This window comes from Acomys minous (assembly GCF_964271855.1).
Source record: "Acomys minous genome assembly, chromosome: 17".
Classification (NCBI taxonomy): Eukaryota; Metazoa; Chordata; class Mammalia; order Rodentia; family Muridae; genus Acomys; species Acomys minous.
In genome coordinates, this window is record NC_140500.1 from 31,173,056 (window position 1) to 31,188,671 (window position 15,616).

At 50.3% G+C, this 15,616-nt stretch overlaps 1 protein-coding gene across 10 annotated transcripts in view; it reads left to right on the plus strand.

Moving 5' to 3' along the window:
* The first annotated feature begins 9,852 nt into the window (after positions 1–9,852).
* ATP2B2 (ATPase plasma membrane Ca2+ transporting 2) overlaps positions 9,853–15,616 on the plus strand; it is a 298,195-nt gene continuing 292,431 nt past the window's right edge. For all 10 annotated transcript variants that reach the window (XM_084766143.1, XM_084766141.1, XM_084766146.1 and 7 more), the window contains exon 1: positions 9,853–9,966. The gene's annotated coding sequence lies outside the window, so the exon portion shown is untranslated. The remainder of the gene's footprint in view (positions 9,967–15,616) is intronic.

Sequence of the window (15,616 nt, forward strand, 5' to 3'; positions counted from 1 at the left end):
GCCAAGTCTGCAGTGTATGGTCTTTAGAAATACTACAGGTGTAAGCCATAGTCAAAGGAAACTGAAAGTGGAAGACACTGAGCCGAGGCTAGGGATGGACCCAGGCCTTGAACCTAGGCCTTCACCCCTAAGTCTGAGCTCTTAACTGAGCTGATTAGTTTCTTGGATTTTCCCAGAAACAGACCTCCTGAGATGAGATGCAAGGAGTTTATTTTGTGGATGATTCCAGGAGAGTCCACAGGAGAGGAAGAATTAAGACGGGGCAGCACTATGGGTCTCCAATGGGAACCAATGGATAACACTACCTCAGTGTTACTGTGGGGGAAAAGGATTACAGAGTGCAGGCACCTGCTCTGCAAGTCACCGTGAGGATCGCTCATGGGGCATCAACTCCCCACAGGACTGCCTTGCCCTTCCATCAACATTAGCTTGGGGATGAGCCATGCCCAGACAAAAGGCCTCCAGTAAAGAACTGTTGTACTTTCTGCCAAGAGGACACAGAGGGAACCTGGCAGTGCTGTTTTGGGATGCTACACAGTCGCACTCCCAAAAGCCACTGCCTCTTCACCAAGATGACATTTAAAGGCCATATACACACTACAGAGAAACCTTTTCCTCTTGGCAGCCCTCCACCTCCACACCCCACCCATCTCCTCGCACTTCTTGATACTTAAGATTCTTCAAGGCTCAGCTTAAGCCACATGCTAGATCTGGCCTGGCCCAGGCTTAGCACAGCTCTACTGGGTTTAAGTGTTCTCCAAGTGTGAAAATTTTAAACTAGTTGGTGACATTTAGACATCAAAGTAGTCACACAAAAACTCCAAATGTCCAACTTCTCCTGACAACATAAAAAAGATTGACAGTCTGGGCTTCTATCCCTGCCTGGCCATAGCCACAGTGAGCTGCACACCCATCCTCCTCATTCAACAGGGAAGGTAGGTGTCACTTCCTATCCTCTCATCACCTCACCCCAAATCATCCTCCCTCATCCTTATACCCCTCAATTCAGAGCTTGGTCCTCACCTTCTCAGCCAGCAGTCACTGAGGAGGGTAAAGCCCTGACGAGGCCATGTTCTTAGGGGTGCAGGTTGATCTTGGGTGGCTCCATTCAGCCTCCTCTTGCCCTCTCCAGTCACAGCTGGTCCCTTAATGACTTAGAAACTGTCCTCTGTGCCCAGCTTTTTCTGTAGTCCCTGAAGTGATAGTATTCCCTGCCTACAGTTGTATCCACTGTTTCTACTGTCGGCCTGGCTAGTAGAGCCACAGCCTGAATTCCCAGCATCCCCTGACAAGGGTATGGCTCTTGATCTATGTGAGATTGTCCCCATCTGAACCTAGGGACTTGTACCCCTGGAATTAGTACAAGGTGGCCTTTTTACTCTTACCTCCATGCACACAGCCTCTCTAAGGAAGGGATCTTTGAAGCCTGGAATCATTCTTCCACAGACTGCCAGTGTACATTCAGGGTCTAGGTAACTCTCCCTTGTAGAGAGCTATGCTTGATGTGTGGTCCACACTTTTGCCTTCCTTTTTCCACGTCCTCTTATGTGGACCCTCTTGCTACCATGGCCCAGGCCTGCCGACCTAAGCATTTGGCTTTGGTACAACCCTGAGCCATATGGTTATGCCCCCTTATTTTCCCCCTTTTGAGTCCCAGCTTGAGGAAACCATACTATGCCTACACATCTTTGAGTCCTGTCCACATGCAAGGGACCACTCACCATGCTGGGCATGCGCACATGAAAAGCAAACAGATGGGTGAATCCTCAGCCTGGATCCCTCAGCTGTGACCACCTAGTCTAGTACAGATGTTGTTCAGTGTCTGGTGGGCTGGCGGTGGCCCAGGTTCTGCTTGCTTCAGGACAAGAATGGATGGACCTCAAGGTCAAAGGTCCCCTTCCTCTTAGGAATAGCTAGAGTACTTTAGAGCAAGGCCCATGTGCTAGGCAAGGTTCTTGATCTCACTGGGAGGGATGGAAATTATTTACCACTGGATGTTATCATTTAGCTCTTTTGGAATAAAATTGCTGGTATCAGACGGCAGTAGAGACTCAAGAGCTCCACAAGCCCATGATGATACTAAAAGTGTTACAGCCCTTTGTCAGAGTGTGAGGAAGCAGGTGGGTGTATGAAACCGGCCGGCTAACAGGTCAGGTGAGATGTGGCCCTGTGGAGCTTCATCAGCGGTCAGTACCGCCCGTGCCATAACGGAACAGATTTCATTGACTGCCAAGGCAGCTCTGCCATCACTGCCTTAACTGCCTTGGCAGCAGTCAAGCCCCAGGCATCCAGCAGTGGTTCTTCCTCAGAACAAATGGAGTCTCAGACAGTTATGGTGGAGGAATGGCATGAACATCCATGAGCACAAGCCAGACAGCCTTTATTTTTAAACCTTGGCCAGCAGGGAGAGGTTTGTGGGTTAATATATCTGATTTGCTGGGGCTCAGGGTGCGAGGGTACTTAGTCTACATGCAACAGTACAGTACCTCAACTACATGCAGTAGCATGGGGCCCTATCACAAGAAGGAAAACACAGAACTTAATGATCCTATGGCTGGGTGGAGGGTGGGGGGAGGGGGGAGAACTTCTAGGTAGAATTAAAGGTCATTTGCTTAAGGCTAGCATTCCTTACCATAGGGTGGGGGTATTCCAGGAATTCCCAGGTGCTTACTGAACAGGTTCTATCAGGAGAAGGTTGGGCCTGTAATCTTCCCTGGGGGCTATGTGATGCTCCTTAGGAAGCTGGGGGTTCCCTAGAGCAGGGAAGAGAGAACCCCACTGAGAAAGGACGTCTGTCATAATAGACCAAGCTCAGTTGGCTATCCAGATATGCCAGACTTTGGCCTCTCCAGCAGCGCCCCACATGCAGAGACGTCGTCTATAAAACTGCAAAGTGGGCATGAGTGATGATTGGTCATTTGGCTCTCTAGAAGCAAGGTCTAGTTTAGGAACTGTTTTATTTTAATTATTATAAGAATTAACATATTATAAAAATTAACAAGTTCCAGAGTAGCATATCCAGATGTGTATATCACATGTTTTGATCATGCCTGTCCTCCATGATCTCCGCCTCTCTATCCCCTCCTACACCAGCCCTTTCCCAGGCGTGACATTTCCTCTTCTATGCTCATTTTGTTCTTTCTATTTTCTACTTTCCCTTTCCTCCTCTTCTTCTCCCTCCCCTCTCCCTCCTCCTCGCTTCCTTTCTCTTTCTCCTCCTCCTCCTCTTCTTCAGCTTCATTTTCAACTTTAAAAAAAAAAAATAAATGAAACAGGATCTCACAGTATAAAATGTGACATTATACAGCTCAAGCTGGCCTTGATCTCAGCAGGTATCCCAGGCCAGACTAGAGCTCACGGGTAATCCCCCTGCCTCTGCATCTCAAGTGCTGGGATCAGAGACACACTCTGCATGCCAGATCTTCAGTATTTCAGTTTTTTTAATTCTCCACATATGAGAGAAAACACATGATTCTGTCTTTCTGCATCTGTCTTGTTTTGCTGATTATGATGACTTTCGTTGCATCCACTTTACTGCAGAGGACAGAATGCCAATATTCTTTATGACCCAATAAACCATCACACACACACACACACACACACACACACACACACACACACACACATACACACACACACACACACACAATTTTCCTATCCATCTGTAGGTGGGCACCTAGGCTGACCCAATATCTAGGCTGTTGTGAATCGAACTATAATGAACATGCATGTGCAGATGCCTCCTTTGTATTCTGACCTCATTTCCTTCAGTTATATTCCCGGGAGTGGCATGGCTATGTCATATGGTAGTTCTATTTTTAGGTTTTTTTTTTTTTAGGAAGCTCCCTACTGACTTCCATGGCAGCTATGGTAATTTACATCTCCACCAATAATGTGTAAGGGTTCACATTCTCCACACACTCATAGCATTTGTTACTTGTCTCTTTTATTATAAATTTTCTCATTGGATGAGACAAATTTTCAGTGCCATTTTGATTTGCTTTTCTCTGATGGCTTAAGGATACTGAATATGTTTTCATGTAATTTTTGATCATTTTTACCTCTTGGTTTGAACTGTAGCTGTTCAGTGTACCTGCCTACTTACTAGTCGGATTAGTAGAAGAATTCTGTTAAGCCATTGAGTTCTTTCTATATTGTGGCTACTAATCCCCTGTTAAATGAATAACTGGCAAAGACTTTCTCCTGCTTTATTCTGTCCCTCTTGTATGTGAATTTCATGGGGCGGGGGGAGCACTCTCCAGTGAAACTCATTGGGGAAAGGAGCTCTTTGGGGAGTGGAGTAGAAGGTTGGTACAGCCTGATACTGTGGTGTGCACTGACTAGGAAGTAAAACCTTCAGTTTATTGCCACCTGCTCATTCCCATCAGCTAAAGCCAAGGTCCTCTTCAAAGGGTGCAAGTGAGAGAAGCCAGAGCCATGGATCCAGGTCTTGGGGAGACTGCCTAGTGGATAGAGGGCAGGTGGGATCTGCCTTGTCGAATTGCTGGGCAGATGAGACCAATCCATGTGTTTAAATACTAAGGACAGGGCTAGGGATATAGCTTGGTGGTGCAGTGCTTGCCTGCCAGGTTTGAGGCCCTGGAGTTCTGAGGAAAACAATGCTGAGGGTCCTATGGTGAACCAGATGAGAAATGTCCCGTTGTCTCAGGTACTTGAACTCTTGTCTCCAGTTGGTAGTGCTGTGAGGGGAGACTAATACGTGCAGTCTTGTTGGAGGAAGCACATCACTTGGCCTGGGCATAAAGAGTGAAAGGTTTCTTTCTCTGCTTTGGGCTTTCAACTTCCAGGTCCTGCCACCATGAGTGCCATTTGTCGCCATGCCTCCACTCTGCCATCGTGGACTGTTAGCCTTCTGGAAGCAGAAGCTGATAACCCATTTCTTCTGTATCTGCCTTGGTTGTGGTATTTATATAAGGACAGAAAAGTAACTGATGCAGGTGGTAATTGAAACATTGCAAATCTTTCTTGGAAACCCAACTACTGATCCACCTGAAGTCTTCTTCAGTGTTATTAACTGCTCTTCAGAGTTAATTGGCTTCCTCATCACTTGGTGTGTGTGTGTGTTGTTGTTGTTGTTGTTGTCCTCTATGTGTATTCTACACACACACACACACACACACACACACACACACACACACACACACGCACACACATACACACGGGAACCAAGCAAATATCACACACATAAAAAAAAACCCTCCCAGCTCTGAAATGTGCATGGTGGAATGACCCTCCCTCTGTCCCATCTTTGCTGGTGGCATTTGGTACTGTGAATATGCCAGCTCTGAAATGTGCATGGTGGAGTGACCCTCCCTCTGTCCTATCTTTGCTGGTGGCATTTGGTACTGTGAATATGTCATCCTGCCTTATATTTGAGTGACCTTTTTTTTTTTTCCTGCTCTCAAAATCCCTTAAAGGTCATGGCCTGTTTTGTAAATTCCTTTACCCCTCACTCAAGAAATGCCCACTTAGCCTACGAGGCAGACAGTCTTGAGTTCTGCAAGACAGGGTGAGATGTGGGAAGCACCCTTCCAGCCTCTCCCACTGCACCCACAGAGTCCCAGTCAGGAGCCCAGGCACAGGCCTACAGCTTTCGTCACCAGAGTGGCCTGGTGGCAAGTTCTCTAGGTAAGTGAGGTGAAAACACACTTGTAGTGTGCTGGGAAAGGTGAGCTCCACCCACCAAGTATCGGACATCCACTCATTAGGGCATCTCCTGCGTTTTGCTTAGTGGGATTATTTGTGAGTGTGTACGCATGTGCATATGTATGTGTTCATGTCTGTGTGTTTGTGTGTGTGTGCATATGCACAAGTGTGGAAGTCAGAACAATCTCAGGTGTCTTTCTTTACCTTCCACCTTGTTGAGTCTATCTGTCTATCATCTGTCTATTTGTCTGTCTGTCTATCTATCTATCTATCTATCTATCTATCTATCTATCTATCTTGGCTCTTCTTCTCTCACAGTTATCTGCCTTTCCCAGGCTACCTGGCATCTGAGACTCCCCCTAGGATTACAGATGTGTTCTACTGCCTCTGGCTTTAAATGAGTTCTAAGGATTTGAACTCAGGTTCTTGTGTTTGCATGGCAAGTGCTTTACCCATTGAACTTTTTCCTCAGGCCCACAGTAGTGGGATTGTTTTGTGCCTATGCAGTTACTAATCTCTTGTGACTAAAGCAGTTTAACACATGGGCATTGAGGGGAAAGTGAAAGGCAGCTTTAATTCTGACATAAAAGAAACACAAGGAAGAGCTTTCCCTGCTGCCAGCAGGTTTCTCTCCAGCACACAAGCACCAGGACCAGCTTCCTCTCCTTAGGAAGTCAGGGATGCTGGACACCTCAGCTCATCCTGAGTGTGCTTACTCCTTTCTCTTCTTCCCAGTCCTGCAGACAGAAGCAGCCATTTCCCTCCTGCCTTCCAGTTCCATCTCCCAAGAAGGCTCCAACTTTCAGGAGTCTGTCAGGGCCCTATTTTTAGTGGAGTGAGACTTCTGCGGGGTGTCCAGATTGGCGCACTTCCTCTTTACCAGATGGGCTGCGGCAACCATGGAGCCTCCTGAGTCCTCAGTTCCCACTCTGGTCACCTCATGTGACCTTGACAGTTCTGTGTGCACTCCCTGCCCAGCACCAGTCCACTCCCAGATGAGAAAACTGAGGCTCCGAGAGGGCCATTGGCTACTTTGGATCCAGTTCTATATGCAATGGGGAAGGAACCAGGCCTGCCTACCTGGAGTCTCATCCCAGCCCCTCAGCTGGTTTCCCTCCTGATACTCACATGATCCCTTATGCCTCTGAAATGGGCAGGATCACAGCCTACCAGAGAAGAGAGGCTGTATGTGTCTAGCATGTTATTACCCAGCACTGATATGCCCCCTAACCAGGGCTGCAAGCTGCCAGCCTGAGGTCCCAACACTTAGCACAGCTAAGTGTTAAAAATTCGTTGATGGCATTTAAAAATCCAGAATGCTCATATAAAAAATTCAAACGTCCAGCTTCTCTGGTAAACACAAAAAACTCCCACACTGTCTGGGTTCCTATCTATGCTTGGCCTCAGTCGAGTGGAGCCGCGTGGTACCCATCCCCAGATGCCACAGTCTTTGGTGTGCCTGATGGCCTCCCTGCGGCCAGCACCTGATGCTGTTGGTCACCGTGAAGGCAGCATTGCTTTCTCTCATAGGTAGAGTCCAGAACAGAGAGGAGTAAACCCCAGCGAGCTCTGGGAATTACCTGATCCTCACAGGCATTTGAGGCTGCCCTCCCTGTTTCCATTGTACCTAACAGATCATTGTGGAAAATCCCAGCACCTTAAATACACAGTTGGTACTCAGGAAGAGCTGTGCCTGAATGAACCTTAGGTGTGGCCATGGAACGTGTCGTTCTTTTAACAGAAGAACCAGTGGATTCAGAGGCTTGCCCCATGCCACATGGAACTGACTCTCGCTTCCTAACTTTTGTCTCTCAGGACAGAGTATCATTATCTAGCCGAGGCTAGCATGAAATTCAGAGCAGTCCTTCTGCCTCAGCCTTCCAAGTGCTGAGATCACAGGTGTGAATTCACTTTTTGCCTCTTTCCAACTCGCCTGCTGGTTCCTGAAGATTGTACAAGAGACTTGCTAAGCCAGGGCTACGACACTCTGACTAGGAGGAGACTGCTCAAGAGAGGAAAGGGCATATCACAGGACAGCATGGCACAGAACTGGACATATGTGGGGAGGGGCGTTGAGACCTAGCAGAAGAGTGTAGGAAGGCATTGGATGGAATCCTGAGACTGTGGGGCTTCTAGGCCGTCTTAGTTAGGGTTACTGTTGCTGTGAATAAACACCATGATCAAAAGCAACTTGGGGAGGAAAGGGTTTATTTGCTTACACCTCCATTTCACTGTTCATCATGGAAGGAAGTTAGGACAGGAACTCAAGTAGGGCAGGAACCTGGAGGCAGGAGCTGATGCAGAAGCCATAGAGGGGTGCTGCTTACTGGATTGCTCCCCATGGCTTGCTCAGCCTGCTTTCTTATAGAGCCCAGGACCATCAGCCCAGGGACTGCACCACACACAATGAGCTGGGCCCTCCCCCATCAATCATTAATAAAGAAAATGCCCTACAGGCATGCCCACAGCTGGATCTTATAGAAACTTTTTCTCAGTTGAGACTCCCTCCTCTCCAGCCCGGCTGTGGTGGCGCACGCCTTTAATCCAAGCACTTGGGAGTCAGAGGCAGGCGGATCACTGTGAGTTTGAGGCTAGCCTGGTCTACAAAGCAAGTCCAGGATAGTCAAGGCTACACAGAGAAACTCTGCCTCAAAAAATAAAAAAAACTTAGAGAGAGAGAGAGAGAGAGAGAGAGAGAGAGAGAGAGAGAGAGAGAGAGAGAGTCTCTTCTCTGATTACTCTAGTTTGTATGAAGTTGACAAAACCATCCAGAACATAGGAGTCCTAGGGAGGCATGCAAGACTTTGGCAGGAATAGCATGATCAGTGTCTGGCTTCAGGTAATAGCACAGAGGTCGAAGCCATCGTGAGGACCTGCAAGAGCTAAGAGCAGAATGTGAGGCCGCTCCAGAAGGCTCTGCTGACTGGCAAGTGGGAACATCTGAGTGGCTTAGAAGGTCTACAGTGTCTTCAGCTGGGGTCGGGGACTCAGGAAGAGATATGCATGAATGTGGCATTGGTGAAGGGAAGACCTCTGGTGTGGAAGGTGTGGTGTGGAAGATACAGGTAGGTGTCACCTGCCAAGCTGAGTGTGGATCAGTGAGAACCCAGCCCTGAGCCAAGCCCAGCTTGAGGACACCTTCTGTCACACCTAAAGGGATCTCCACCAGGTGGCTGGCTCACAGCCCCCTCTCCCTTCCCTTCCAGTTTAAGCCCTACACCGAAGTAACCAGCGCTCTATCCCAGAGCTGTAGAACTCAGGCCTGGTGGATTTGGGCCCACAGATGGTGTCAAGGTCCAGAGTGTCCCCTGGAAACAAGTGTCCAGACATGAGGACTACAGGGTCTCCTCTCAGTGACCCTCCCTCACCCAGGGAAGCCAGCCAGGGGAGGTCAGTTACCCTGCTGGGTCCATCGGGTAGGGGCCCATCTTCTCTTCGCCTGCCTCCTGTGAGAAGTGCATTTGGCTTTTTATAAAGTCAATAAATAAATAAACAAGTGGGCATGATTAATTGATGGCATGGCGAGGACCCAGGCGCTGGGCTCCGAGTCAGTGGCCTGGCTTCTGCAGGAACTCAGCTTTTCTGCGACTTGGGGCCTGTGCCAAGGAGGGGAAGCCTAAGTGGAGAGGTTGTTTCCTGGGGTGCCTGGGTTTTTCAACTTGCTTCTTGGGCTGGGCCCCTTGGTCCTGAACTCCTCCAGGCCCAAATCGGACCATAAAGGAGGCTGAGGGCCAACCATTGTCCTTTCTAGGAGAGTCAGAGATCTCAGGACTAAAACTCCCAAGGTCGATCCGACAATCCCCTCCAAAGCTGGCCTTTCTGCAGACCCAGTGCCACCCATGTCACCCATGTCACGGGGGTGGGGGGGGGGGCTTTCTGACCCGCGGGCAGAGGAGGGGAAAGGGAAGTGTTTAGGTCCTCTCAGTGAGGGCTGTCGGGAGGGAAGGGGCTGTGACCAACAGACGGAGATGGAGCTGGTACCCCGGAGAGAGATGCGTCTTCATGGCCCACCCGCTTGAGTGGCCCGGCGCGCGAGGGCGGGGGGGGGGGGCGCTGTCCGAGCCGAGTTCGGGGAGGGCCCGAGGGGAGCGGGGGAGGAGGGAGCGGGAGGAGGGAGCGGCGGGCGGAGCGCAGTGCAGCGGCGGCGGCGGCGGGAGCTCGGGCGGGCGCGGGGCGCAGAGGCGGCGGCGGCGGCGGCGGCGGGGACGCAGGGCCGGGCCGGGCCGGGCACGCAGCAGGGGCGGCGGCAGCGGCAACGGCAGCGGCGGCGGCGGCATCGTCGCCCCGGAGCGGGCGCAGGTGAGGGTCGGCGGGACCGGGCCGGGGCCTCTCTTCCCCGCTGCCCGCATGGGTTCTGCTTCCTTTCCCGCGGCTTCTTTCCTGTCGCCCGGGGACTCCGCGGCCTCGGCTGCAGCAGGAGCGCGGCCGGCCCCCCACCCCCACCCCACCCCGGTGTCCGCGGCGTCCGCGGCGTCGGCGGTGACCTTGAGCGGGCACTCGCCGGCGGGCGCAGCGCGGGGAAGGGGAGCGCAAACTTTCCGGAGCTGGGGTCGTTTAGAGCGTGGCGACCCCCATCAGCCTGCTCCCCAGATATCCCCGGACTCCTGCACCTGGCTTCTCACTATCAGGGGACTTGGGGGCGAGGGTATGTTCAGACATCCTGGTGCCTGTGCGCCGGGATGCTTCTGACAGGGACCGGGCTGGAGACTTCTCTCCCCAAAAGTGGCTTCCCGGTGTTCGAGAGGGCTCTCTGTCCTGTGCTCTGTGCATCTCGGGCCTCACGTTTTCTGGATGCTCAACATCTGCCTACAGTCCTTCCCCAAGCTCTCACGGGTCCCCCACCTGGTGAGAGGAGAGCTCCAAAGCTCGGAAGCCCCAGCCATTTGTCACTAGAGCCGCAGTGTGGGTTTTCAGCCCCAGTGCACAAGCTGTTTATGAAAGCCCTAGACAGGTTTGCCTCAGGCCCTCATGGTGGACCACTGTGTTTCTGGACACCTGGGTTCACCCCAGGCCTGGTCACCCTAGAGAGCCTTGGTCACTCCAGAGAAAAGGATATTTTGGCCATAGGGGGTGCCCTTGCTCTAGAAACACAGCCTCTTAGATCATTACCCTTGGAAAAGGGAGGTAAGGCCCAGAGAGGGTGAGCCAGCTTCAAGGTCACACAGCCAGGAGAAGATGAACTGGGTTTTCTTGTCAAGATTTATCTGGTTCCTATGAGAGAAGGTTCTGGGATCTAGGATGCCCTGCTTCTTATTAGCCCTAAGATTCTCCTATAAATCATTGCCACTCTCTCTCTGCCCAGCTCAGTTTCCTTATATGTAAAATGGTAGTAGCTACCTCATTCGGGTTATTTTGACAACTAACGGAGGCAATATTCTTTGCTTTTGCCACAATGCTTAGTACATGGTCTGTGACAAACCAACCAACCCATCCTTGGTATGGTTCCTTTCTGTGCCCAGAACCGGGAATAAGGAAGGTCCTCAGCCTGCTTCCTTCCTTATACTTCTAGGACAAGGTGGGCTCTGCCCTGTGCCATCATAGATGGGTAGGCATAGTGTCCGCTGACCTGTGTCTTTATGTATCCTGTTCAGTAGAAATGAAGACCCAGCAACCTCAGGTGCCTGCTGCATCCACTAGCCAGCTTAACAGGGCTGTGTCCAAGGGGGAAATCAATACTGATTCTCAACTGGGACAGGAAGTTGGGTGCTACTGGGGAGGGGGGAGAACAGACCCCCTGCTCCCCTCTGCTGGGCACAGGCTCATTCCTCCATCTGATTAGTTTTTCTTACTTCAGTGAAAGAGAGGCCATTCCTCTGTCCCCAGTGGTCCTGGCAGCAAGGACTGGGGCTCGCTAGCTCACTCACTCACTCACTCATGTGTACGGTCTTGATCCCTGCCTGAGAAATATCGGAAGTCACGTACAGCTCCCAGTAAGGCAATTCCTGACAGATGCCAAGCATGTCTCAAGCCTGGAGACACATCCATTCATTTGATTTTATTAACTACATGCTAAGCACTCCTGAGTGTGCCAGGGGCACATTGGTAAATAAAATAGAGCTGGCCCCAGTCATCTAAGTGGAGACATGAGAGTAAAGTCATAACAGCACCAAGGCAGGCATAAACCAGGAAGGATCAGCCCTGCTGGGATATGTGCTATTCAACCTGGGGTGTTCACATGCTGGGGGGGGGGTGGGAGAGAGAGAGAGAGAGAGAGAGAGAGAGAGAGAGAGAGAGAGAGAGAGAATGTTAATATTTTTCTTAGCACTTGCCTTTTGCTAGGCTCTGTGCTGAAGACTTTAGGCCAGCATCCGATTTATCCCTCACAAACCCACAAGGCTGGTATCACCATATATATGCAGCTAGTCAGAAATGGAACTGGGACCCTTTAATTCTTTGACTGTTATGTCCCAGACATGAGGGGCACCAGAGAGAGCTTGGGGTGCTTGCACTCCTCTCAAAGACACCAGCAGGTGGCTGCCAGCCAGCAACACAAAGGCTGTGTGGTAGATATGTAAAAGTAAAAGCAAGCTGACTTGGGATTGGGCGGGGGTGGGGGGCTGAGGCATGGTACCCAGCTTCTGCATAGAGAAATCAGAGGCCGCTTCCTGGAGGAGGAGACCTTTGATCTGGACCTCAATGGGGGAGTTAGGAGCTTGATAGACTGTGGAAGTCATTGGGGAGTTGTGGAGGAGGTGTTTCAGACCCAGATTGCTAAGCAGAAAATGTGGGGGTATGCGGACTGTTTGGAGACAGCACTCTCAAAGTAGGTCCAGGACAAGACTCAGATCTGGAACAACAGAAGCCTTTTGAGGTTCCGCCTCAGCAGGGTGTGCAATGGCTTGTGATGTGTTGTGAAGTTCAGAAGGACTTGGACAGGTCCCATCATTACTGTATTTGGGAAGCAGAGACGGGAGTGAGGGTGATGCTGTATTGGGGTTGCAGAGAGAGAAAATTGGCATTCAGTGGAGTTTCCATCCAACAGGGCTTCTCTTTCGCTAGATCGATCCTGTGGCCTGCCTGCAAGGTCATGCAGTCAGTGGATGACATAGGATCACTGCAGAAGAAAAGGGCCCATATCTGGTAGCAGCGCAAGGGCTTCCCTGAAGCCGACTGACCGCCAAGAAGAGAAATACTAACCTAGCAGAGGCCAGGGCTTTTAGCAATGTTCTTTGGAAATAAGAAATATGAGCAGTATAAATTAAGTACTGCCCATTTGTTAAATCCCATACAAGCCACTTTAACACTCTACTTTCTGTTAACCTCAGTTGCCATATGAATCTGAGACTAATAAAATGCATTTTAGTAATAACTTATTTCCTGGGCTCTTCTGGTTTGCCTCTGGCCCTGGCTCTCCAGTTAAATGAGCATGGTCATCAAGAACCAAGCAGAGGGTTGGGGTTCACTGGGAATTTAGGGTTAGAAAATCAGAATAAAAAGATTTGGGAAGCAGAAGAGAATTTTATATAAAGGAAGAGAGGGCAGAGGTGTGTTTGTGTGTGTGTGTTTTGAGACAGAGTTTCTCTGTGTAGCCCTGGCTGACATGTACTCGCTTTGTAGACCAGGCTGGTGTCGAACTCACAGAGATCCACCTGCCTCTGCCTCCCAAGTGCTGGGATTAAAGGCGTGCGCCACCACACCCAGCTCTACAATTCTTATCAGCTGCAGAGGCCCATTGTTTGGTTTTGAATTGGATCCAAAAATTAAGTCACTGATCCTGGGCAGGGTTGGGGAAAAATTGGGAGGTAGAAAGAAGGGGAAAGACAACAGGAAAAAGAAAAGAAGGAGTGTTTAAAGCAGGGGTAGAACAGAGGAGGCAGCTCAGTGGTAGAACATGTGCTTAGCATATATGAGATGCTGGATTCCCACAACACGCACGCACGCACGCACGCACGCGCACACACACACACACACACACACACACACACACACACACACACACACACCCCAAATTTAAAAATAAAGCTCCTGCCAGGTGCCCACAGCTGTGTGAGACATTTTCTTCTGTTCATCTGTTATATCTTCTCAGTGATCCTATGGAGCAGGTAACTCTAGCCCTGGCTGAGCCCTGTTCAGGTGTGGTGAGCCAACAGGTAAGGAGAAGGCTGTTCGTGAAAGTAGAGTTTGTAACTTAAGGTCCCAAGAGGTGGGAGCCCTGTGCTGGCCAGGACCACCTAGAGAAGCATGATTGGCTAGGAAGTAGAGCATGCCAGGGAGGAACAGGCCAGAGCTTTGGTGTGGTCTGCCTGGGAAGGCAAGGTGGCCTTAGGGATGGTCCGGTTAGGGTCATTTCGGTAGACATAGGGGTATTAGGGCTGTTCCTAAGTGCCCTGGCACCTGGCCCCTGACTAGGGCAAGGGAATCCTGGTCCTGAGAGCTGCGTTCAGTGAAGGAGGTGGCTGAGCATCCATGCTGAACTGCTTAGATGCTGTCTCCAGGAACTAGTCACCCCTGGCAGGGACTCTTTCCAGATTCAACAGGGCCCTCTGGGTCAAAAACATAAAATATGGGGGGCAGGGGGGACGGGAGCTATTAGAATCCACAGTGACAGATGTGAAAAGTGAGACTAAGAAATTTTCAGTAAATGCCCAGATCCCTCCAAAGGTGTGCTGGGTGGAAGGCTTGCTGGGTTCCAGGGCTCTGGGGAGTGGCAGGTGTTGAGCCCTCATAAATACTATTGTTCTTCTCCACTCTTAGAAGGGTTTAGGGGATTGGCAGACAACAGAAATAGAGTCTCCTAACTGCCCCAACACACATTCCAGATCTATAGGTTAACATTCCTGGATTCAGCCAGCCTCAGATGAGAAATATTCATGAAAAAAATTTACATCTGTACTGAACTTGTACAGGTTTTTCTCCTTGTCATTATTCCCTAGACAATATTATTTGCATACTGGGAGATATTACAGGAGGAGAAGCCTGAAGGGAACAGCAGAGTGTGTGGGGTGGGGGTTGGGGGGGGCCTATGCAAACACTACACAGTGTTATATAACGTCCTTGGGCATCGGTAGATTTTCACACAGCGAACTGTCCTGGTACTAAAGGACAACCGTGCATTTTTTCTTCTTAATGGCATAGAGGTGGAGTTAGAGGGCAGGGCTGGGACAGGCAAAGGGGAGCCCAGGATGAGCTTTCTAAGACAGATTCCGTCCCTCCTGAGATGACTGCCTCCATAGGGTGGACCTAGGAAAGGGACGGGGAAAGTCAAAGGGAGCTGCAGAGTCTCTTTACAAAGAAGGGTCCCTGGGAAGTGACCAAAGAGCAGGTGTGTTCTTGCTCACCCGTGAACTCCCTTCTTTAGCTCAAACACAGTACCAAGCCGGGCTAGGCATCTTGAGACGTGTAAGGATAGGATGCCCCATATTTTCCCTCAGAGTCTCAGAGGATCCTTGGCTCAAGAAACAGGAAGCACATGAAAGACATAATGGAGGCGGGGAGGGGGGCACCAAAAAGGGCCCTTCCCACCTTGCTGCAGCCCTAGCCCAGGTGTTACAATAGCTGTAGCCTGTCACTAAGGCAGAGCTTCAAAAGTGGAGCCGAAGGGACCTAGGAAAGTGGTTCCATATGTAAAGTGCTTGCAATACAAGTTCAAGGGCCTGAGTTCAGACCCCAGCACCCACATAAAAGTCAGCATGGTGGTACACATCTGTAGCCCCAGTGCTGGGGAGCAAAGACCAGTAGATGTCATGCCCTTTGCTGTCAGCCAGTCTAGCTCAGGTTCAGTGAAGAGACCATCTCAAGCCCTAAGGTGCAGAGAGCAATAGAAGAAAACAGTCCACGTTATGTTAACTGCTGGCTTCTACATGTGCGCACACACACACACACACACACACACACACACACACACACACACACACGGAAGAAAAATATGGCACTTAAGAAATGAACATCCCCCTTAGTAGACTCAGCTTGATAAAAATAACTTTAGAAATGGCTGAACATGGCCAAGACA